The 24766-nt window shown below is 40.5% G+C and overlaps 1 long non-coding RNA gene across 1 annotated transcript in view; it reads right to left on the bottom strand.

Moving 5' to 3' along the window:
• Positions 1-1343: 1343 nt before the first annotated feature.
• Positions 1344-24766, bottom strand: part of LOC121960389 (uncharacterized) — a 74077-nt gene continuing 50654 nt past the window's right edge. The window contains exon 5 of the long non-coding RNA XR_006106976.2: positions 1344-1875. This is a non-coding gene — a long non-coding RNA (uncharacterized LOC121960389). The remainder of the gene's footprint in view (positions 1876-24766) is intronic.

Below are 24766 nucleotides of genomic sequence, written 5' to 3'. Positions count from 1 at the left end.
TCGCCCTCCACCCCAGCTTTTTCTTCAAAGCTGAGCTCATGTTGTGCTGACAATTCACTTTATCTTTTTCTCTCACTGCACTTCTGCTTTTTCCTGAGTGTTTTTGCAAAAAAAAGGTTTCTCACATCGTGTTCATGTGCACGTGTGCAAGTACATGTGGACGTGGAGTTTAACAGAGGACAGGGGCCAACGGAAAGGGAGCGGACGGAGAAAATGGGTGGGAGTAAAAGTAGATCGTTTTAGGAGGGAAAAGCAGGATGGATGGGCAGAAGGGAGGAAAGAGAGAGTAAAGGACAGCGAGGGAATTTTTTTTCCCTCTGCCCTCCCTCCTTCCCGCCTTTCTCTTCTCCTCATGTGAAGGACAAGCCTGGCGGGGCTGCGGTCTGGCCCAGTGATTGTGTACGGCGCCTTGCGGTGCCTCACACAGGAACCCCATTAATCACTGGAGCAGGTCTCTCACTCCTGGACACAAAGACCCCACACGCCGTTTCCACTGCATACACTCGCAAACACACAAACACTATGAATACATGCATGTCGGTTTGTGCATGTGAGAGAACGAGGAGACAGAGCAGGAGAGAGGTAGGAGATTCCTGAGCGTTTTCACAGAAGTACACGTAATTATTTCTAAAATGTTTTGGCAGCACGCAGCAGAGAGAACTGAGAATGGAATGCCAAATAGTTTGGAGTCACACCAAGAGAGCAGTCTTGAATTGGTTTAGCATTTAGTCATGGAGTGAATTTGTTCCTACAAAACAGCACAGACCTGATATTTAAAACATTAAAGAGCCCTAATCTTATGAAGCCAAGTAATCTTATTTCAAATTCTTCCTTATGGTGATAAAAAAAAAAAAAAAAACAGTATCTGATCTAATTAAGCAAGCAAGCAAATAGCTAAAGATGACTCTGGTGTCCTCAGAAATTAGATATCAGTGCAAAGATGTGCAGGAGATACACATATTATCCCACAAGTCAAGCAGGCAATGTTTTCCAGGTCATTTGGTGGAGAAATCCCTGCAGCAATTCTATTTCCATCGGCTGCCTTGAGCGCGAATCCGTGTGTGCACAGTCCGTCTATAGTAGGAGCTGAAGAAAGGACACCACTGAGGTCATCCCCTATATTAAGACTACAGGCTCCTCTTACCCCCAACACGCACTGCAAAATAATAATATCGACCTTAACAAGTCATGCACTCCCACATGCAGATACAAAATTAAACAAACAAAATTTTTCCATGGGGTGTCACTTATTCATTAAAAATGACTAAATCCCAGAAAAACATTATTAAAAAAAGTTTATTCTCACTGGAAAAAAATATAAATATTGCATTATTTTGCTTGTTTTAAAGGTCCAGTGTGTAGGATTAGGGGGATACATTGGCAGAAATGGGATATAATGTAATAAGTATATTTCATTTTGTGTATAATTACCCAAAAATAAGAATTGTTGTGTATTTGATATCTTAGAGTGAGCTGTTTATATCAAGACGAGCAGCAGGTCCTTGTTTAAGGAGCAACTTGAGGCCAAGTTGCACTGCAGGGTTTCTACAGTAGCCCAGAATGGACAGTCCAAGTACTTATGAGAAATAAACACTAAAGGAATTATAACTGGGAGAGGTTTCAGCTGGTTGCAATCTGCAGTCCCCCTGAATCTTGCACATTGACCCTTTAAGAAAAATAAGCATATTTTTTTTAAATATAGTACGCTTTTCCAAAGTTTGAATCTGCCTGCAATGATAAAAAAACCCACACTCATCAACAAGTCCCCATATTCATTTCTTAATTATCCAATGTCTTTCGTCCAAACAGCTGCAGAAATGGCCCTTTTCAGCCTCGAGATGTGCCGTACGGTGTGCTGCATGCAAACCTGAGCATCTGCAAACATAAAAAAGTAAAAAAAAAAAAAGAGCAAACAGGAAATTGGATTGATTGATAGCACAATCTGCAGGTAGAGGAGGAGGAGGGCCAGTAAAATGTGGAGTTGTCTGGCATACGAAGAGACAATCATCTGTGTGGGTATGTCTGTTTTGTGTGTGTGTGTGAGTGTGTATGTGTGCGTGCCTCCTCCGCGCTGCCTCTCAGACATCCCCCCTCTCATACCTAATCCCAGCCCAGCCACTCTAATTTACTGCCCCATCGGTAACTAGCCATCGACAGGGAGGAGATGTGGGAGAGAGGAGGAGAGGCAGGAGCCAGAGGCAGGCTGAGGGTCAATGGCTATATCGAGCACATAAACCCCCATGTAATGAGCAATATTTGTGTACCGGGAGGAAGGTCGTCGGGGTGAAATGGAGAGGGAGTTACACGTCACATGCAGACACAGGACTCCATTAGTCAACAGCTCATGTATGATTTTGTGTATGTTTGTGCAAACAACTGGTATATAGATGCAAATAAGTTTTTTTTATTACGTATCATTTATTGCACAATGATTTCCATCTGGAGCCAAATGTCCCTCTGCTGCTTATAAAAGAGATTTCTGATCTTAATGAGACTAATCTAGATAAGATGAAACTGAAAACAAAAGCCATATGCTAAAGGGGCCGTTTGTTTCCTTTTGAGCGCAGGCGTTAACTGTCATGTGCGGGAGAGTGAATCATTATCCTAATTATGTGTTATTGCATAATCAATGTGTTTATCGTGATAAAGCAGATTAGTTTCTTGTCTGAAACCCTGCGTGTAGCGAGGTAGAGATGCAGATGATACTAAATGTCCATCAATGCTGTAAATACTTCTAACCCTTTAAAGTCCACACCAAGAAAAAAGCAGTGTATTTTTTTTTCATTTTTTTCGCACTTGGGACTTAAGTAGCAAAAAACAATGTTTATTTCTTTAAACTGACCTCATAGTTTTTTTGTTGTATATAATATAAACTGGCTAAGATGGCTATTCATGGTAATGATAAAACTGAAAAACTCATAATTACAAATCATTAACTGTTATAATACTGGTAATTTCTTGGTATACCAACATATATCAAATTGTGGCAGAGCATGTTTCTAATGTTTCTAGACCATTTTATATTTTAATTTTTTGCACAAAGTTACATAAATCTCTTCATTAAGACCTCTAAAACTATAACATGTCAAATAAATATGCCTACCTATGAAAATCCCACCTTTCTTGTTATTAAAATTCCTGAAGGAGGCAAACTGTAAAGGCAGACGGAGCGACACCTAATGGATTTTTTCGCATAACAAACCTAAACCAAATGGTAGAGATATCTCAGTCAGATTGACTTAAATCAACACATTTTTCATTAAGATATAGTGACTAAAAGTGCTCTTCTAAACAGTAGAGCAGGACGTTAAAGGGCTGATGTTACTCAATCAAAAACACACAACAAAGCGAATCCAATCAGAGCCGGGAAGCTGACCTCAGCCGGTGTAAACACATGTTTTTAGGAGCGCTTGTTTTTCTTTTTTTTAAACCAAGCGTTTGCAGAGAGATTAAGGCGGCAGATCATGATGGTGTTTTTGAGATTTGATGCGCACTGTGGCTACTTTAATCATCTCAGTCCTGACGTGACATCACACTGTAGCAGCATATACTCTTCACATGTATCCAGGCCTGTTTGGCCCCATCCCCGGCGGCCGGGATTGGCCCCAACATAAGCCCCTCTCTGACTGATGGGGCTCAGGGAGTGACAGCATGTGTTTCATGATGATTAAGTGAGGAGCCTATCAGTGACCACGCATCACACTTTAAGGTGCTGTTAATCATATAAACAATACACTCCGCTTTATCTCACACACAATGGATCCATATGCCGTCAGCGATGAATCTATCAGCAGTTGTTAAGGTAACGACCACAATAGCGCCGATGAAAAGTGTTTGTTTGGTGCGAATAACTGCAGAGTTAACTGATCTGCATCAATGTGCTAATGGAGCCCTGATACTCTAATTAATTAAACTAGTAAAGCAAATTTATTTATAGCTTCCCAGAGTTAATTCTTCAGTAGAGCAGGCCCGTGTTTGCAGGTGTGATTATAGATGGCAGCACAAGATGTTGATGCAATCTGACACCTCGCGAGCAAATATGTGCCAATTTAAACCTTTAACACAAGCAGGAGTAGCAGCACGGCAGATATAGTGAATTTAATAAAGCTCTTTCAGAGGACGTAAGCATGAAATATGGAGCCTGTAAATCTTTTATAATCTAATTACGAGCAATTTGGAAATCCTTTACAAACCATTTATATGTGTACTCTTAATTCACAGTGTTACGACTCTGTTTCTAATCTACTAAAATCCAGTAACAAGAGGTAAAACTGGTTTACAAGGTTTTCTGTTGTTTTCTAGAAGACATGTGACCCACATCCAGTGTGCAAAATTCAACAACAGTGGCTTTTTAGATAAGAGGAGGCCTTACAGAATAACATGTTTCCTTTCTGTCTGATTAATGCATCAGTGACAGATGCTGAGGGGATTAGGTCTAGATTAGTATCCTTTCCACTGACTGTTTTCCTGTGTTTGCCACATTGCCTTTCCAGTGGTCCTTTTTAAGAAACAAACAGGATCAGTTTTACCTGTTTTTCTTTATGTTTTGATGTTGTTTTCGTCAAATACGTCTTGTAGACCAGATTTCTTTTTTCCACTTCCCAAACTGACTGCCAGACCTTGTTTCACACTGAAATGTCAAACAGCTCAGCCAGGTACTATCACACAAAAGACTTTTTTTCTGCGTGGTGCGATCAGTTTCACTTCACCGCTCCGGCACTCTCTGTATTCTTGTTTTCAAGCGTGACTCATCATTTCACCTTTATTAACCTGACTCATCAGTCTTGGAGACCATATCTCGGCAGGATACGGGAAGTTATGTTTTTTTTTCTGCTGAAGCTGGCAATGGGATGAACCACTTCTGGGCGGATTTTGGCGCCTGTTTAGCAACCCAGAGATAAAGCTATCAGCGACAGGGCCAGTTCTCCATTGTTGAGAAGAACACCCAGACCCTAATGAAGTGCATGTAAGCGGCATAAAGGGACCAGGGTGTGTCTCTTCCTCTCTAACCTAAGTAACACCGGGTCTCTCAGTGTTCCCTAAACCGCATTCACAAGCAGATGTCTGCTGGCAGGGCCTGCCAGATAATGACAAAGGATTAAATCGCCTGATTCCCACATCACCAGCCCACTGTTTGTCTCCCCTCTTTAGCCACAATTTATGGGCTCTGCAGAGCTGAGATAGATCGACTATAGGAGTATAAGCCTCAGAGGAATAAAGAGGGGCGCTAATCGGCGAGGAATTATTCCAATTCAGGGAAGTGATTTGGGATTAATAAAAATGCAAATTTACAAAGATGTGATGGAATGATTTCTGGTGTTGATGACATTATGTGGCAAAGAGATTTCAGGTTTGGCTGATATGTATCTTTGAGTTGTTTCATCATTGATTATCACAGTAATATATTTTGTGTAAAAAGAAAAGAAAAAAAACAGGCAAAAAATATTCACGGACTCGGTAACTGAATCACTTTTTTACAGAGAATTACATTAGAATTGATACGACTCTGATATACGAGAGTAATATAAATGTCCTCACCTGACTCTGAGAAAGAAAAAAAATGTACAACTGCTCCTTTAAGACAGCTTTTTATGTCTTAATTTGCATTTTCTCTTCTATTATTTTCATGTGTAAAACATCAGTTGTTATTATTATTATTATCCAGCCACGGGGTCCAGATTTCTCCTTAGTCATTAGTCCAAAGTTCACACATCAGATAAATTACCTCAAATTCAAATGTATTTCCCAAAATGTAAACAAAACGTTGGCTTAGAACATAAGAAATAAGACATATTGCAAGAATAAACAGAAATGACACCTATTCACCTATTGACTCTACTTCAAAATAAAGTGTGTTTTTTTTTACAAACCCGAAACTTGCAGTCAATTCAGAATGGCCATGCGACCCAATTCTGGACCACGGCCCACCAACTGGGAAATTACTAGCATATAGTTTCCCTTACTCATAATACCCCAGTTCAACATTGATGTTTTTTGCCATTTGCCCAGTTTGCCCAGTTGGGCAACAGGGTCAGAAATCCACCTGAAGAAAGTGTTTGCTTGCCCCTATACAAATTGTTGTATGATTTTTTTGTCACGAACACTCATGAACACACTGGAAAATGACCTCATTTTATCTGCCATGCTCTCAAACTTGCTGCAAACTGTGCAATAGATGGTAGAAGTTTTCAAAATCTACTTGCATGAGGTAAATTTTTGCTTGCCCTTATACAGTTTGTCTTATTTTTTGCAGTTAGTAACCAAGTCTGCAAGGCATTGAAAAGGGCAGAGGGTTGTGTTGGGTCGCTCATGGGTTCACTTGCTCCTCTGGCTCGTCCCTAAACACCCTGCAAACTAAAATAAACTGACAGACTAATGCTTGATTAGAGTTGTTGATGATTAAAAAAACAAATGAGAAAAATACTAAAATAAACAGGAAAAAAACTGTCACTCAAAATAACCTGCGATTTTAAATCATAAGTTTTTGCTTTTATTTCTAAAACACCAAGACAATTTTTCTGAACATTTTGGATACACACTGCTTATTTCTAGTGGATGATTTGTGTACCAAACCTAGCAGACTATCATTAGTGTGTGTTTTAATGCGGAGTCCTACTGGCTCCTGCAGTTTTGCAGATCACCCAAAATAACACCGTGTGTTTGTCATTTAGGGATAATGTAGCTGGCTGGCAAAGGAGAGCAGAGCAGCAAAGCAACAATTAGAGAACTGTTCTCGCCGGCTCGCGAACGGGAGACGAGAGGAGGTCACTGTTTTCATTTGGTCAGGTTTGCTTGGCGGCAGTGTAATAATCACCTGGCAAACTGTCCTACTGTAAAAGAGCACTCGGCGGGGCAGAGAGTTGAAAGAAGGACATGTACTCTCACTTCACCTCAGCAGCCTCTTTATTCACTGCTGGGAAATGTAGTGTGAAATGAAAGATCCACATTTTTTCAGCTGTTTACAGTCTCGACTCAGTTGATGTACATTTCTATTCATAACCCACCAATGCATGAGTTTCCCCTTATGCATACACATTACACAAGACACTTTCCACCACAGTGTATGTGACGAGGAAAGTATCCTGACAATCCCTTTCTTTGTTTGCAGTAAACTACGGTGCTCACCTGTGACTGCAGTGGCATTGGCAGCTCTCCAGAGGTGTGTGTGTGTGTGTGTGTGTGTGTGTGTGTGTGTGTGTGTGTGCATGTGTGACTAAGTGTACAAAAGACAGAGAGAGGGCCAGTCAGGCGCCTGTGCATTGGTTTGCCTGTTTCCACACAGTCTGGGCCCCAGAGGAGGATTTGCAGGCCAGATAGGATTAGGCTCCCTCTCTTTACACAACAGTGATGGGGATAAGGAGACCGCAGAGCTCAGGAGCACTCCAAAGCCCCATTAATACACAGCAGCAGATGAGTACCTTAAACAGCTGAGCCCGCTCTGTCCATGTTTGGTTATCAATGCTCTGTTGCTGTGCCGCTGGTCAATTATGCTCACAACCAGCAATTCCCGGTGGAAAATTCACAGAATGCGCCAATTATCGGGGACATCTTCCTGTTACTGAGCCGCTGACGCTTTTTGATCAGTCACATTTCAGCTCACTCGAAGCCCAAAAAATCCTTCTGTACCTGTAATCCTGTTTGTCATATCATCATAACGCTTACTAAAAGTAGAAAGGATTGTCATTATTTGGTATATTCAGCTTATTTAAAGGAATGCTTCAACCACAAAACGATCATTTGTAAATCAAGTACACACCCTGTGTTACCTTGGATTTGTTAAGAAAACGTAATTTTTCTTGCACGTGTCCACAATGAAGGAAAAATCCTTAAACAACAAGAATTCTTGATGAATCAAAGTAAATGGGGCCACGTTTAACAACAGCAATGTCAATTTTATATCATATATCAACATTATATAGATTAAAAAGTTCACTTGGTCTCACATGGGACACAAACACCAGACTCCTGGGGGAAAGTCCTGTGTTATTTGACACATCCACCACCCTAGCTTTCTTTTTTACATAAAATTCTGTTCTACTTTTATACTATTAGCACACTGGTCGCATGATCAACCTTCCCAATTATGTGCATACACAGATTACTGGCTTATCATTATGTGGGTCATTTATGAATTGTGATGTATCATTTTTTGAAGGTATACATAAGAGCAGTGCATGAGAACAGCCTGCTTTACTGTGATTCTTCAAGAACGCTTGCAGTTTTTGGATTCTTAGTTCACCACTGAGACACTCAAGAAAAGCTAAGTTCTTTACAAATTCAAGGTAACACAGGGTGAGTAACTGATATGAAAATAACAATTTTGTGGTTGAAGTATTACTTTAATCAGTGTGGCCACCTGCAACACACAAAAAAAAAGCCTGACAGTAGCACCTGTCATATCTCTTTGTTAGTCTTCCATTCATGCGCATCCTTGCACTTGACACCTGCATTCCTATCATTAATTGCAATTTTCATTTTGTAATTTATTCCATACCATAAGTGGGGTCATTATCCCGAAATACCTTACAAGAAAAGCCAGCTTCAACAGCCCCAGTATGTAGAATGAGACCAGTCCCAGTGCATCTTCCATACTGGTAGGTTACCAGGGAAGGTAACAAGTAAAGGGTCTGACCTTGCCCTGCAAGGGTTCAAAGAGCCCTAATCACATTAAGACAAGCCATTTGTGGCTGAGTTCGATCTGACTGCAAACTCTCCCTGAGCTCAGATCAGACCTCCCGAGCAACCCAGACAAGACAGCAGCAGTCATTCCTCTTCAGACATGTTTGCCTCACTTTGATTTCCTTGTACCACTTCCATCGAGTCTTCATGGCAGCACACAGTGCATTGCTTATTTCATCATTAGTTCTGCACACACTGATTCATAAGTGGTCTGTCATCAAGACGTGCACTCAGCAGAAAATTTCTTCCTACATCCTCTCATCCCTGTCTTCAGAGCTTCCACATCATCTTTCCCATCTCATCCTAAAGTCTCTTCCTCGTATCTCCTTCATTTGCTGCCTCCTGCAGAGTGTATTGATCTCTCCATAATCTGCCAGCTACACATCCCACAGAGGCTGCTGGGCTTAGTGTACAGTACAGGAAGTTAAAAGAGGACAAACAGCTATACTAGACACGCACTGTCTACAACAGAGGCCCATTTTCTGCACAAAATTAGATTATTTTGATGTTGGCGTTAATACAAATTAGGATCCTCCCTCTATTTTTTGTCTGCACTAAACAAGCATTTCCTATCAAAACTCAAATTCCGCTGAAAAAATCATACCAGAAAAAAGCAGCAGAGAAACTCTACATAGTACGTGACTCGGGGGGTCTGGGGAGCCTGACTGACCGCCGCTCAGTGTAGCATGGACAAGAGCTGGTAGTCAGAGCTAATCATCCATGAGCAGCTACTGCCAGCCTCTCTGTTTCTCTGCTGGAAAGGATGGCTGTCTGGTGGGAGTCTGGGTACCTGTGTTTTGGCTGGGGTAGCGGCTCTACTATGAGAGGCTCTCTGGTGTGTGTCTGTGGGGGAGTGTCAATAGTGTAAATAGCTGTGGCCGTGCCGTTTATAGCGATTAACGTTACAGCTTGTCAGCCCTAAATATCTTGTTAAGCTCTGAATATAGCACTGTAATCAGCAGGCTCATGCGTTTTGTTTACCTGAAGATTCTGCAAAAGACAGGATTACACTCAATTACAGCTTTGTGTGTCCAGAGTCAACATTATTTTTAAATTCTCACTTTCTACAATACTGAAGCATTTCAACTATGGTATGGTTAAAGCTGCTATAATCAATATTTTCATATTAACAATGGATCAAATGACTGTAATGTTAAAAGTGTCACTCATATTATCAAACCCACCTCAAATTATCACCCAACACTGCAGTCTCCCTCAGTTCTATAGAGCATTTTAGCATCTCATTATTTTGGTTTTATGTCCTGCATAAAACCAAAATGTTTAGGTGCAGTCTAATGACTTAGACAGCTGCTTTTGGTTATTTAGAGGAAAAAAAAATTCCACTGTGCATGGCCTGCAAAACACTAAACAGTAGACAAAGTTAGCGAATAGCTGCGGCACTTTATTGCTCTTAGGCTACTTACACACTATGTTTTTGTTTTAAAATACATAACTATTGCTGCCTGCTATAACTAGTGACCAAACTATTCGTGCATATTCAAGTCACTAGAGAATTTGAAAACACTACTGACCCAATTTTAGTTTGTAAACTCTGGTATTGCATTTTAGTCTGGACTCCCGGATACTTAGACTGATGACCGCAGGCACTCCCAGAGGAATATTTTGCTGCTCACAAAAGTCTTTCCTTCATCTCTGAAAAATAAATCAACTTCTTACATCGACATAACTGAATTGTGATCAGTTTCTCCTACCCCCCGTCGCTCATATTAATTTAACAGGTGATTAATTGTCAATGTTGTGTTTATGGCTGGTTTTTGTTGCTTATGGCAAAAAAATCTTAAAATGCAGTTTAAGTTAAGAAGGTTATGGTGATAGGAATAAGGAATACATTTGTCTTTGAGGTGAACTCAAGTGTCCCGCATGAAATTCAAATTGTCCACCACCCATCCCTTCCACTTGGCTTTATAAGGGGTACACTTCATCCTGCATTGGCAATGAGTATTGGCATCGGACGTAAAGCATTCTAATATGAACGTAATTCCCTGGGCTGGGATTAAACTAATTATTTTACAATGTAATTTTGGTGTAAATGACTTGAATGATCTGTAATTATTGCTAACAGGTCTCTCCACTGCCTGGAATCAGCCAAAAAAAGGGTTCCATTTGTCCGACGCTAAATCCAAAATTTCATGCCACCAAATTACTTGGTGGTTGCAGAGTGCTGATGCACAGTATTCTCATTGATTCAAAGGCGAGGAGATTGACATGCAGCCAGTCAGACAGCACTCTGCTGAGATTACTGCCGCTCTCCCAGTCTGTTCTGGTGGTTACGATTAGAAAAATAACCAACTGTGGACAGTGAGGACATTATTACCCAAGGTGTTGGTGCAGAGATGTGCTCGGGGCTTAATTTCACCAACTCCTAAGTCTCTATCTCTGTGTTAAAAGCTGATTAGCAAGCCTCGCTCAGGATCTAAACAGGCAAAGAAAGGGTGTTAAAGGGATGGCAGCCCATGAAAGAAGAGGGAGGTTGTAAAAGAGCCTGTTTCCGACGCCACAGCCCGTTTCTCGCTTTTTACTGGGTCTCTGCCACAGAGGGTCAGGGGGTCTTGAGTGGAGCTGTGTGTCTGTGTGATTTTTGAGCAGCGAGGTCAGATCACGGTCAAGGCCATTTACAGAGAGAAATATATTATCTCAAAACAGTGAATTGCAACAAAGCCTAAAAGTGAGGGCTCATTAAAACTTGCAGCTGTGGAGGGATGGAGGGACGAATTAGCAGAAGGGGAGGAAGAAGAGGCTACTTTCACTGTCTGTTCTCTGTTCAGCTCTCAGTGTGCAGACCTGTAGATGGAGGAGGGGAAGGGAGGGGATGGGAGGGGAGGAGGGAGGGGGGGTCAGCTGTATTTAGCAGGGGAAGCTTCCTGTGCGTGGGCCTCATGGCGCCGAGCGGGGGACGGGATCCACAATCCAACTTGCTGTCTCCACAAAACACCCTTTGCTACAAAACACACACACCCTCTGGCACCGATTCTGCTCTCAATTTCCTGCCTGTAATTCTGGCTGCTGGTCAGAGAAAAAGCAACTTCCTAACAGTGAAAGAGGCCGGACGATCATTCGCTGCTTAGATCACGTGTAAATAATCATGCTTCATGGAACAAGAGAGATGTTATGTAAGAGCAGAGGAAAAGGCACGACGAGGAAATGTGAATGAAACAATTAGTGACACTGACAGATGAAGATATGAGGCATCCAGGAACTAATTATTACCTTCAATATTTAGACAAATAACTCCATGAGTTATTACAACTCAACCTCAATAACTACATCTTTTTTTGTCAGTGCAAACACAGTTAGCACAATATATAAAACACATTTTACTTCACAATGTAAAAATGTGTGCAGCCATGATTATTGATTCCCCTGAATCATTTCATCCATATCCAATCAATAAAAGGAATTGCCTAAAGATGCACAAAGCATTTCACTACCAGATCCTGTGCATTTGATTGCCAGGTTTGTTTGTGCAAATTAGGTGGAGCAGAAGTTACACTTAAAAAAAAACCCTTAAATGGCCTCTCAGTTATATTCAAATTTGTAATAGTGCTTCTTATATAGTTTACTTTACAGAAATAGATAAATTAAGATTTTGGACACTTATCCATTATTGTAATTTTGCATCATCACTGACAGATTTAGAGTTGCACAACGTTAAATTTTGCATCTACGAAATGGGACACATTGCATTGTGGGATTGTTAGCACAAAGTTGTGTTCATGCCATAGAATTTTTTTTTGCTTCGTTGTGCAGAAAATGAAAACACTCATAAAATGGTGAAGGTTAAATATAGTTTACTATATAGTATAAACAACATGTCCTCCAACCCATACAACCATTTTAAGTTTCTACTTTCTAATACGACCCAGAGAAATGTTTTTTTTTTCAATATAGATCCCCTACTGGTGTGATTAGGTTTGCGAAAAGAATCATAGTTGGGTGTTGGGTTAGGGTTAGGTGTCGTCAGGTTACATACTTGATGTAATATTACAATGTGATGTTACGCAACATTACGTGACATTACGTGCGGTTACGCTATGTGACGTTATGCAACTTTACATGATGTTAAGTTATATAACATTCCAAACAAACATACATAAATTAAAATAACTCAGCCTAAACTTTTGGCTTAACACTGGACACAAACAGCAGTCCCCTGGTAGAAAATCCTGTGTTTGTTTGACCCGTCCACAAACCCAACCATTTGTGTCACTTGACTTCCTCTTTTTCTGCTTTTATTATTACTATGGCCATTAGATGTTACTTCCTACACTAAATGTTAGTATGAGTTGTAATAATCTGCTTGTTCAAACAACCTATGGTGTAGGTTTTTGGAGGGAGGACAGTTTCAGGGAGTTTACAGCCATACTAGCGGCTCTGTAGGTTTAGCAGGTATAATGTTAACCATGTTCACCATCTTGGTTAAACATGTTGAAATTTGCTAATTAGCACTTAACTTAAGGCATAGTCATGTAGAATGCCATTTTAATCAATATTAAATAAATAAATGGAGTAAAAAGTGGACAGACATAAATAAATTTAAACATTATTTTATTACTTATTTTATTTTGTAATGACACTTTATTTCAGTGCGCTTTTTTTGCAGTGACACATTTATTTCCAGTTGTCATATGTGTAATAAGTGGGCGTGGTTATCCCACAGTTGAGGCTGATGGGAATACCACAACTTTTGCAGGCATTTCTTTATAAACCAAAACACTGGACAAGTCAAAACTGTAATGTTGTGATGGTGCAACAGGAAAAAATCTGTAGGATTCATCCTCTGTGGATAATGAATTTTATGGCATTTCATTTTTTAGTTGTTGAATTATTTCAGTCTGGCCCAAAGAGGTGGAGCAACTGACTTACATTACCATCCATACACAAATGCTGCTAGCATTACCAAAGAAATACAACTCACAGTAGTCACTATTTGGCATGTGTTTTTTTTGTGGATGGCTTCATTTTCTGCTGGCACAGACGTGTAAGCTGGCACTTTAATTCTTTTAAGAAGTAGAACAGACAGTGGTACCACAATGTGTTTTCATCAGCAATCTATAGTCAAATCTAATACCCCACATAGAACCAAACATCACTTTAAGACAGCCACAAGGTGCCTAACCTCTGTTTAGCCTGGCCTTTAGTTCTCACCCGAGATAAATAATCTGAGTGCGGACAGCCCTGTAATTAAAAACTTGAGAAACCCTGCGTCCACATGCTGTAAAACACACATTTATTCCAACGGCGTCTCTAACTTTATACACCAGTGCTGGCTATCTCCTCACAAACAATTCCTAATTCATGGACATTACAAGACCCAGAGGATGGTCCTAATTACAGGGCACGTGTAAACCAAACCAAGCCTGGTTACCCCTGGAGGGGTAAGAACACAGGAACATCAGGCTGGAGCCAGTTTATTGTTGCCGAGGAGAAGAGCACGGAGGAAGTCCTAAATCAATCCCACTCACTGAGGGGCTCACAGTAGGAAAGAGGCTGTCATCAACAGGAGGTGGATCTGTCACGATCAATTACGAAACCGCAGGGAATAGCCCTAATGAATTTTGATGGCAGTCTTTGTTTCTCTTTGTTTTATTTTTAGGACTTTCTGCGCTGATGAACAGTTCATTTTTCACATTCAACATAAATCCCTTCTGTTAACAAAATGTTGCGTATTTAAGACATTTTGTGGGAATACTATCAGAAGTTCTGTGCCTGTCTAAATAGAGACACATTATATTTATGGAAATTCAGACCAGACAGATTAGCCACTTAATTACTATGTAAATTTGTTGATAGAATGTATTTTACTTTGCAATTTGAGTCTTAGTGAGCAGATAAATGCAAATAATTATAAGTGCATTATGCAAAAGTTCAACAGAATTTGTTGCTGATTTTAAGAATATTATTTTTAAGCAAAACTATTTATGCAACCTGCATGGACATCAGATACTACCTATGACTCTGAGATGTCATCTGTGCAGTCACCTTCATTCTTTTCCATGCAAGTCTCAAAAGAAGGGCAGGGCGCTGAATGCAACGTTAAAACCACAAACACCTGGGACAAACTTTAACTACAGCAGCACAACTGAAACACTTAGTGAGAGGACTGAAAGCCTAAATAGGTCGAAAGTAAACTTGAGAGGTTTGCTGAAGCCATTACGAAACACACTATAGCTGACACAGCCACGTAAGGAGGACAAACAGGGAGTGGTTACAAAACTCTCTCTTAATGTTCAGAGAGCAGAGCCATGAACAATAATTCACTTTTTAACCTCAAACATTGCATAAAAATGAGATATTTCAAAATAAAATGCTCAACCTTTCACATAGCCAACAGGTTGATAACAAACCTGTATACAGTCACAAACTAAGTCTAAATTATAAGCTACCCACGACAATAACAACAAAGTGTTTTCCATTCAAAGGACAGCCTCAGTGCCAAGTGCAAGGACATTGTGGTGTATTGATTCCTGCAAAGCTTTACCAATGTTCTCCTCATATGTAGGTCAATGAGGCTGCAGACTCGCACAAGTGCAGCTTCAGTCAGATATTTAGGTCACACCCCAATTACAGCAAGGCAGAGAGATGAGCTCTGTGGGGGAAATATCTTTATGGAATACAGCCATTTCTTTGAATATTATTTTGTAGTTATTTTGAGACTGAGCCCTGGCAGGGGCTCGGAGCAACAAGCAGCAGTAACAGGAGGATGACAGCTCGGGTGATTGGGTTTGAAAGTGGACCTGTCTAGCCTCTATGCTAATGCTCTGGCTCCTAGACAGTCTTGTGTTGGCGACGCTCTCCCAACCCTTTTCTTTTAGATGACATCACCATTCATACAGGCATGTTGACATCATTGGGAGAGTATGTTGGGTAATAGCAACAGCAACATTAAAGCAGAGCTGGCACTTCATACCTTGTGTGTACTTTTAGCCATTTTTCCATCATATCTGCATACTGTCACCACTGATGAAACCTGATTCACACCTCAGAACAAATCCATAAATCAGCTCTGCATTCAGAAACTCACTGAGAGGTTTCACAAGCGGCGAAATAATGTTGCCAACCCCATTTTACCTCTCCGAGGGAAGCCCTGGGAGAGTAAGCAGACTGAATGTAAAGTCAATACCATCATACACAAGCTCTGCATGTGGTCTACGTCAGATCAGCCCTCGGAGCGACTCTCAGCGAGGGGGATGGATGGGAGGGCTCATTTGAAATCCTTTGAATGCATGAAAAGAATAGAAGCTGATATGTTGAAGTCTGTAGTGAAAAAGATAAACATGCTACTGCAGGTGCTGTGAAGAAAACAGACTTTATAGAAAAGGGGGAATATGACAAAGACAGACAGTTGTCAAGAGGAGGGAGGCAGGAGAACAAGTGTTCCTAATGCACAAGATTGTGATTAGCGTGACAGATTCAGTGCATGGTGACAAGAGGGCCTTGCACCCTAATTGGGGGTTTTCAGCTCTGTATGTTATTTTAAACTATTTCATGATGATTATGGCAAAGTGACACTGACTCAACTCCCACACACACGTCTGGCAGCATTCTAGTGGATGAAGAAATTGTTGCATTGTTTTTAAAATAAAATCACGCTTGCATCATGTGTTATGAACAAAAAGCTATTTGTGCAACTTCATTTTTAATGGCTCCATTGAGTACTTTATATGCGCAAAGTAGTCCAGTTTTCCCCCTTTTTCCAAAAAAGGCATTATTCCTACCACATTATTTACATGTCTTATGAAAATGAATATTCCACTAACACTTCTCCTCCCCACACACAGCTTACTGTAAACAGACAACAGGCTGTTTGTCACAAACTGCAGTAGAAACCCCAATTAGGTGCGTATTCCACATTGGCTGTATACATGTCCAAATAATGCTCTGAAAACCCGAATAATATCTGCATATGCCATGTCTTAATCGGAAAATACTAACTTTGGAAAATGGCCTAATTCTGAAAATTTAAACAGAATATGCTGTTTATGTGACCCATGTCAAATCAAAAATGCTGTCATATTCAGAATAATAGGGGAATACTGAGCACAAATGTTGATTTGTTGAAAACTACTCACATAAAGAACTAGCACCAGCGAGCATTAGTGGGTTAACTGTGGGTTTTCCAGTTGCTTTATTACCACCTGGCACGCCATATCTCATAAACTGGCCCAGCTGCAGGGTCAGGCCCTTCAACAGAAATCCCCTGTGTGGTGTTGTGCATAAATGTACTGCTAAATAAAAACAAATAACATCCTACAACAAGGAGATATTTCAATGGGATGACCAGATTTTCATAGCTTGTATAGGTGAACCATCAAACTTTTAATAGGAACTCCATGCATCATTTAAATGTCTCAAAAACAAGTTGGAGGAAAGTCCCCACGATTTGATAACACTGCAGAGGAGTTTTCTCTCAGCTGTTGCTGCCACAATGTGAGCTTATAAAACATGAAACTGGGTATTCCATTTGCAATTTGGAATTTTTAAATCAAGCTTGTTGCCTGTCTGTAGGAAAGGCAATGTCAGTCTGTTGGCTGGTCCACCACTTTGGTCCAGACTGAAATATTTCAGTAATTACTGGATTGTCATGAACTTTTGTAGATAATCATACTCAGAGAACAAACCTTACTGGCTTTGAAACTTTTTGTCAAAGTTTGCTACAGTTGTTCTTTGTACCTAGAGGACAGATTCTAATATCTTTGGTAAGCGCCTGACTTTTCCTCTAGCACCATCGAAAGATCAGATATTCATTTTGTGCTGTAGGCTACTTTGGTTTATGATACCTGCAAAATTAATGATGTTCCAATAAGCCCACCTTTGGTTCGTGCTATTTAGCAAACGTATGCCAGCCTGCTAAAAGGCAAAATGAGGTCTGTGTCTATCTATCTATCTATCTACAGTATCTATCTATTTATCTATCTATCTACACTCTTCAGTAGCAAGGCACAGGTGTGATTAATAGCAAAAATAACTGTTGGCGCTGTTCCATTCAGTGACTCAGTACGCCAAGACAGTGAGCCAGCATGCACAAAACCTAACAACTTACTGGAATACAGCCATCATTTACACCTGTGCTTTTCCTGCTATGACATGTTAAAGGAGCTGCAAGCAACACAGAAGATTAATACAGCAGCAAACCACCATTTGCTATGGAGAAATGAGGAAAATTAAGTCACGCTATCTCTTGAGTCCTGAGTTTCTTTGTTTTTTTGTTGTGGTAGACAATGCAGCTGCACGTGCATGAGCGCTTATCTCGCTGGCTAGGTAATAGCAACCACGCTGCACTGCATTCACACACCAGTTACCGCTGATATTGGGATGACCGAGTTGCTAAAGCGTAGCGCCCACCCTCTGGTTCCCCTTGGTTAACACCATGTATATAAAGATGGATGTCATGACAGCTCCCCCAAAGTGAGGCTTAGACATCTCGATTGCCCCCTGGACTCTGAATGGGACAGTGAATGAAACAGTGGATGAGAATGAGTGAGTGGGACACGGGCCAAACTAAAAACTCAAAGTGCACACCAAATAAATGTTTCTCAAAGGTATTTAAGGTATCACGCTGATATATCATTGTTTTTCTGATAAGTTTGGTTTTAATGTGTTATTTAATTCTAAAAAAAAAGGGGATTTTCCGCCATAACTGACAGCTGTTTATGCCAATACATGCACTTGCGTTACATGGCGCTGCTCAAGATTGGTTGAACAGATGTTTTGGTGGGAACTCCCCCACTGCTGGAATCACTACTGTGCAGAATCTGGCTCCAAAATACATCACCGGTGCAAGATGGCAGTGGCTGTATCAGGGATATTTTGGCTTTACTTAAGCTTAGCGAGGGTAGGTGGGGACTTGCTATTCATCTTTATGTACAATCCCTGGTTAACACCATTAGACCTGTCGCTGTTGGTAGCACTGTTCACACTAGTAGCACCATTTGCTGCTAGCTGTCAGCTTGGCTACCTCCATGTTGACAACCATGTGCAAACAACCTGAATCAGACTCTGAATCATAAATATGCTCTGAATGTCGTATAGAGCTCCATTAAAATCATGACAGATTCATTTTCTGCATTCATGCTGCTTTTGTCAAAGGTACTTAGAGCAGAAAGTTCCTTGTTTTTCTCCCTCACCTAAAAAAAATAAGAGATCATCTTACAATTTGCAAATGCTGTCCTGTCACACTGGTTTTCTCCAAATCTCTTCCCTGTTACTCATCACCATCAGCCACATGGAATATTTTGACTTCTTTCCCACTGAAAAATTCTTGTGAGCTGTACTAACAGTGAGCAAAAGCAGAAAATATTTCCTCCTTAATCTTAAGCCTGTTATTCTAAGGCTCTTTTCCTCTGGCAGAAAAGACACACAGGATGGCTTTCCCAATGTTATCCCTTAAATCTTCCCCAAGTTATTGCTGGCATTAATCTGGCTATTTCAGCTGCGATATCAAAGCAACACAATGGACGCATCAGAACACAATGTCCTATGGAAATGCATGAAGGAAAAGTAGAAAATCTGTAACAGATACATAATCAATTCCTTCGGCAGAGGCAAGCCAGCTAAGGTCTTTAAAAAGCTGCATTACATCATGTTGATCTAAAGAGTGATGAGCCCGTTGATCTCTAACAACCAGACCTGTGTGTCATACACAGCGGAGTATGTGTCGATAGCAGGTAATTACATAGTTTACACTCCATCACATACACATACATGCACGAAAGCATGTCTGCCTCAGGAGGTGATTTTTACAAATGGAATGTATGATGTCAGTGTGTAAAACCATAGACTGGAAAAAACGAGACCAAGCCCTTAAAATTAGCAAGAAGTCAACAGCGAAACAAGGGGGAGGGTGGGGTTTCCCTACGAACACCCCCGTGGCTTTTTTTTTCTAATTCTGCTGATGCCGTGGAAACTTCAAAGAAGTCAGAAAACAAGGAGCGGGAAAAGGGATCTGTTTTGTTTTTCCTTCTGCCTGCTACTAGGTAACTTGGCAGATGGCCACGGAAAGGAAACCAGAAGTCTACAGTGCAGGAGGCAGCACCTCATCAACGACAACTGATGTCCTGATCTTATCTCGCGACACTTGGTCGGTCGGCGGCAGCAGAATGACTGCAGGCAATCAGTGTTACATAGCTTATGTCTATGCAGTGTTACCAGGCTGCCAGACAAATAGCATTAGTCATGTGTCTGTAATGTATGCTAAAGGAAATGAGAACAATATGTGCTTACTGCAAAAGCAACTACTCCACCTTTTTCTTCCCAAAAACCCTTTTTAAAAAAAACATTAAATTCAAGTGAGCATTACACCTCACATGCACATATGAGCCATTGGAAGGAATTTGGAAACAGAGTCCAAAGCCATCCAGAACATTGAATTTTTGAAGCACAACCTACCAAACTTTGACTCAAACTGTTCAGCCACATTGGTTTAAACCTCCCACACTGATTCATTCATTGGCAACTCTAAATTGCTTATTGGTGCACATGTAAGTGTTAATGGTTGTCTGTCTCTATGTGTCAGAGCTGTGATTGACTAGCGACCACTTCGGCAGACCAATCCCATCTCTCGTCCTCTGTGAAGGATTGGTTGTTATGTTATACCCAAAACAACACCCCCATTGACCAGGGGAGTAACAATATAGTCTATAAGTAACTGACTATTTTACCATTTGGGTTAGCTAAAAAAAAAAGAAGATGTTTAAATGTGCAGATTTGATTTATTTCTCTGATCTTACATAACAATGTCAATGAGTCAGACGAGATCAAAATACAAAGGTGAAGGTCAGCTGACCTTAGGAGAGATTTGCGATAGCAGGAGTTAATCAGTAGTGTGGACAGGCTGAACAGACTGAGAAAAAACTGAAAAAAAAAATGACAGGAGCTGCTTTTTAGATCCATAAAAATGTGAATGTGAGGGACTTCCACTGTGGGGGCATAGTAAGTGGATAGAGTTTAAAGTTTCAAGTCTCTTGTGACAGAGTGGGCGATAGATGGACTTATGATTTGCCCAGGGTACATGACATGAATGGCTTCAGTAAACAGACAACTGGATGTCTGACACCATTCAAAATGACATATTAAAAATTTTGGCTCATGCAGACAAAAGAAGAATTGTGTCTGAGGTGAAGTAGCGCACGTTCTCTGGACTAATGGCTGTAGCTCTGGTGTGAGCATATGTAAATAAATAGTCATGCGCACAAATTCACTGCACAGCGCCCCTCAGTGCAATTATTCTCCAGCATGCATGCCAGTATGTGTCTAACTGTAAGATGTAAACTCCTCTTGATGTCATTACACCTTGAAACTTGAAATGTCACAAAGGACAGGACATCAGAGCACTGAATGGTAGCTACGGCCATGGCACCTATATTATGAATTTAATCTCACTGCAAAGTTTTAACTTGGATGAATTCCCAAGTGAAAATTCTGTCCCTTACAAGCACGTTAAACATATGTTTTCACATGTACTGTAGCTGTCTGATAACCACAAAAGCCGTCACAGGTACTCTATTATGAATTTCTCACATGTGAAAAGCTGCATTGCAAAACCTTTTTTGCAAGAGTTAGAATGTCCAATTCTCTATGCAACAACGAAGTAGAGAGGAGTTAAAAACTAAAGAAACAAACTGAATAAATGAGGTAATTTTTTTGGTAAAAATTTTAAAGGCATCTGTATGTGCTTCTTCCACGACACATGATGCACAGGGAACAGCTTCTTTTCGCATCCACTGAGCTAAAATGTGCAGGCAATGACTATTAGTATCTCACCAACCAACTAAGTATGAGTCACTAGTGTTCATTCAAGGACACCATCCCTCACTGGCTTCCCATCTGAGGACACAACCCTGAAAAGCTCAGCCAAGCTAAGGGGAATTGTTACTGGGAGCAGAATCCCTGTCTATGCAGCAGTGGGTGCCAACTTTGTGCTCCCCCCTGTGTGCTCAGAGGGTCGACATTCAGACACTATGCGCTATTGCCTTCAGATGAAATTTCCTGTAGGTCTCTAAAGTGCCTTGCGGCACAGGAAAGGTAACACTACCTATCATTATAAATGTAAATATGGCATAGAGAGCACTCTCAATTACAGAGAGGGAAATGTCTTTGCTCCGACATTCACATTCACACCATGCAGAGAAAACACTGGAGCTCAATCATGTCCTACTTTAGCACTTTGCCAACACAGCAGTGAAATAGTGTGACATTCGAGGTAAGTCGTAATGACTACCTTAACGATGGCGACTGGTGATTATTCAAATGTTAGTGTGGCAATTCGTGCAGCAGAACTGCTGTATGTTAAACAATTTCCTTACGATGGAATTACTCCCCATTCATTACTCATACACACACACGCACACACACGCACACACACACACACACACACACACACACACACACACTCAAAGAGCAGCCTCTGCTTCCTTTGATGCTTCTCTATTCACTCAGATCAAAGGGAGAAGACCTGATCATCCATACATTAGGACAAAGCGAGCTCCTCCACAGAGTGTCACCCGGCATGAATGCATTACCAGGTTAGTTATTTTAATTAACCCTTCAGCGCCATCACCTTTCACCTGCTTTCAATATCTCACTCAGACAAAAGAGATCTGAGCTGCTCTGCACTTATCACAATTTCACCCAGCTATCTCTCAATATGTTGACACATATGGAGGTTTTGGTTGGGACACAAGACACACAACCAATAATAAAAAAAAAAAAATCTGAGCAAAGTTGTAGTTTTTTCTCTGTGGTATCTATATCAGGCTTCTTATCTTTCCATCACTCCTGACAGCTGATTGCTCCTGCAGAGGAACAGCAGTCTGTAAAAGACCACAGGCAAAGCATGCCTTAAATGGTGAGTCGGCAGCTTGCAGCCAGGTGCTCCGGGTGTGCAAAAGACACAGTCGACCAAAGGTCACTGGAGTGCAGGGCTATAATTACATAATCAAAGTTTGTTTTAAGCTTTTAATACATTTTCAGGGTGACTCCCTTGAATGTGCTGCTGATTTAAAGCCAATACATTTGGAATTATAATGTGACTGCAGCATCTTTTAAATTATTCTGATAGCATAAGTTCAGAGAAAAAAATGAGACAATCCCAGAGAAAACTGCAGCAGTTGTGTTGCTTTCAGCCCATTCATCTCACTGTCCCTGGGTCAGATCTGTGCGGGGGTGGGGAAGAGTATCAGCAAACATTGATGTCTGAAACAGTCTCTTTTTTTATATGGCTGCTAGAAGCTGGAAATGTTTAAACTCTCTATATGGTGGCTTTGAAAACCAAAGATTATATCATCAGCTAATAAATACATCAACCACTTACAAATCATTAATTCTTAAAAGAATTCAATCATACGGTGTCCCTTTGAGAGACATATATTTGGTCATCCATCCTTTTTCTATCTATTTCTGGTACTTAGGGTCAAAGGAGGGTTGGAGCCTTTTCCAGCATGCTTCAGACAAAAAGTCAATGAATCTCCCGGGACAGGTGGCCACTCTGTCAGAGAGTTGTGTACAGAAGGATAACAGCACTGTGTATAAAAAAATTAAAAATAAAAAGGACCACCTCATTCATCTGAGTGAGGCTACAGGATACAGAGGGCTTCAACACTGTGACGTCCATCAAAAAAATTGAACCTGGCACAACTTTTGTAACACTGCAATGCACAGTCATCCAAAAGCTGCAACATTTGCAAAAAAATATTATTTAGATATTTATGATATCAAATTTTAGTATCTAATTAGGCTTCAAACACATTAATCTGCTAATCAGACTGGACACCTTGCCCCAAGTAATACGATCCTGTGCATTTCCTTAACGCAGGGCTGTTTTTGGCCCGAACATCCAATAAGTATACCGGCCTTAGACCAGACGACTTTTAAAATGATTTCACTGTTTTGGATAAATTTCCAATGTCAGAAATCAAACGTTTGAACATTAATCGATGCTCCTGTGATCTCAATCGATCAGAGTCGATCTGTCACTTAACTGTCTTACATCAGTCTCTTCCAGTCTACCTTTTTGACGAAACCAAACATGTCTAATACTATTGTAGCTTTTTAGTCTTGGCTCATGCAAATAGTGTTCAATGATGAAACACTGTCGGCAACCAATAGTTGCACTCTCTCCAGCACCAAACAGCAAGAAACCGGACAGACGGTAAACATGGGAGGGATTTCAGGGAGGCGCGAGAACGTGAACACTTTTCGGTTACACTGTGGCACAGGAGAAGAAAATGTTGAAGTTGTGCAGTGATAGAGTATTTGTATTAAACTTATTTTAGTAAGAAATCTTAATTTTTGAAACTGTTCGCCTGTCATTGTCACAGTCTCCCATCCACTAAAATAGAGCACCAGAGGCTGGCAGCAAATTGAGGCAACAAAATCTAAAATGTAAGATTTAAACACAACTGCAGTTTATCTTTATGGATTATATTGATGTTGTACTGACAAGAAACATATGATGCTTTTTATCTTGTGTTTCTAAAGTTATGTATTTTTGTGGGCACATAACACACTATTAATATGTCATATTTCTTAAAAGGTGTTTTGCGTAATATTTTACACCAGGAGCAGGTTGGGAAATAAACTCAAAAGAAAACTAGTTGCAGTCTAGCAAACAGTGACCCTGAGAGATCTCCAGTCCTCGCAAAATTTTGCAGTCTGTGACAAACTCACACTGTCTGTGAAAGTGAGAAAGTGTCAGACTCGTGTCTTATAAAAGTATTTTCAAAGTCTTTTTAAAGTCTTCTAGTGTTTGGCTGGTATAATAGACAAATTCACACATGAAAAGTCTTTAGAGAGGAAACTGAATCTCCTAGAGGCCAGGTAAATTAAAAAAGACCTGAGAACCAAGAACCTTCTTGCAGTGAGGCAAACCACTGATCAAAGTCACAAATATACTTGTCTTATACTTGTCAAGAATAACAACATATGTAAACATCTCTCTCTCTCTATCTCTATATCTATATATCTATTACGTTCTCCTACTCCTTTTAGGACATGAAATACTTATGTTTGTTTACTGAACATGTATGGTGGGCATTCTGATGTTTTTATGTTTTTATTTTTATTTAGATTT

This window comes from Plectropomus leopardus, chromosome 21 (genome assembly GCF_026936395.1).
Source record: "Plectropomus leopardus strain MGB_pleo_1.0 chromosome 21, ASM2693639v1, whole genome shotgun sequence".
NCBI lineage: Eukaryota > Metazoa > Chordata > Actinopteri > Perciformes > Serranidae > Plectropomus > Plectropomus leopardus.
This window is presented reverse-complemented; position numbering and strand designations above follow the sequence as displayed.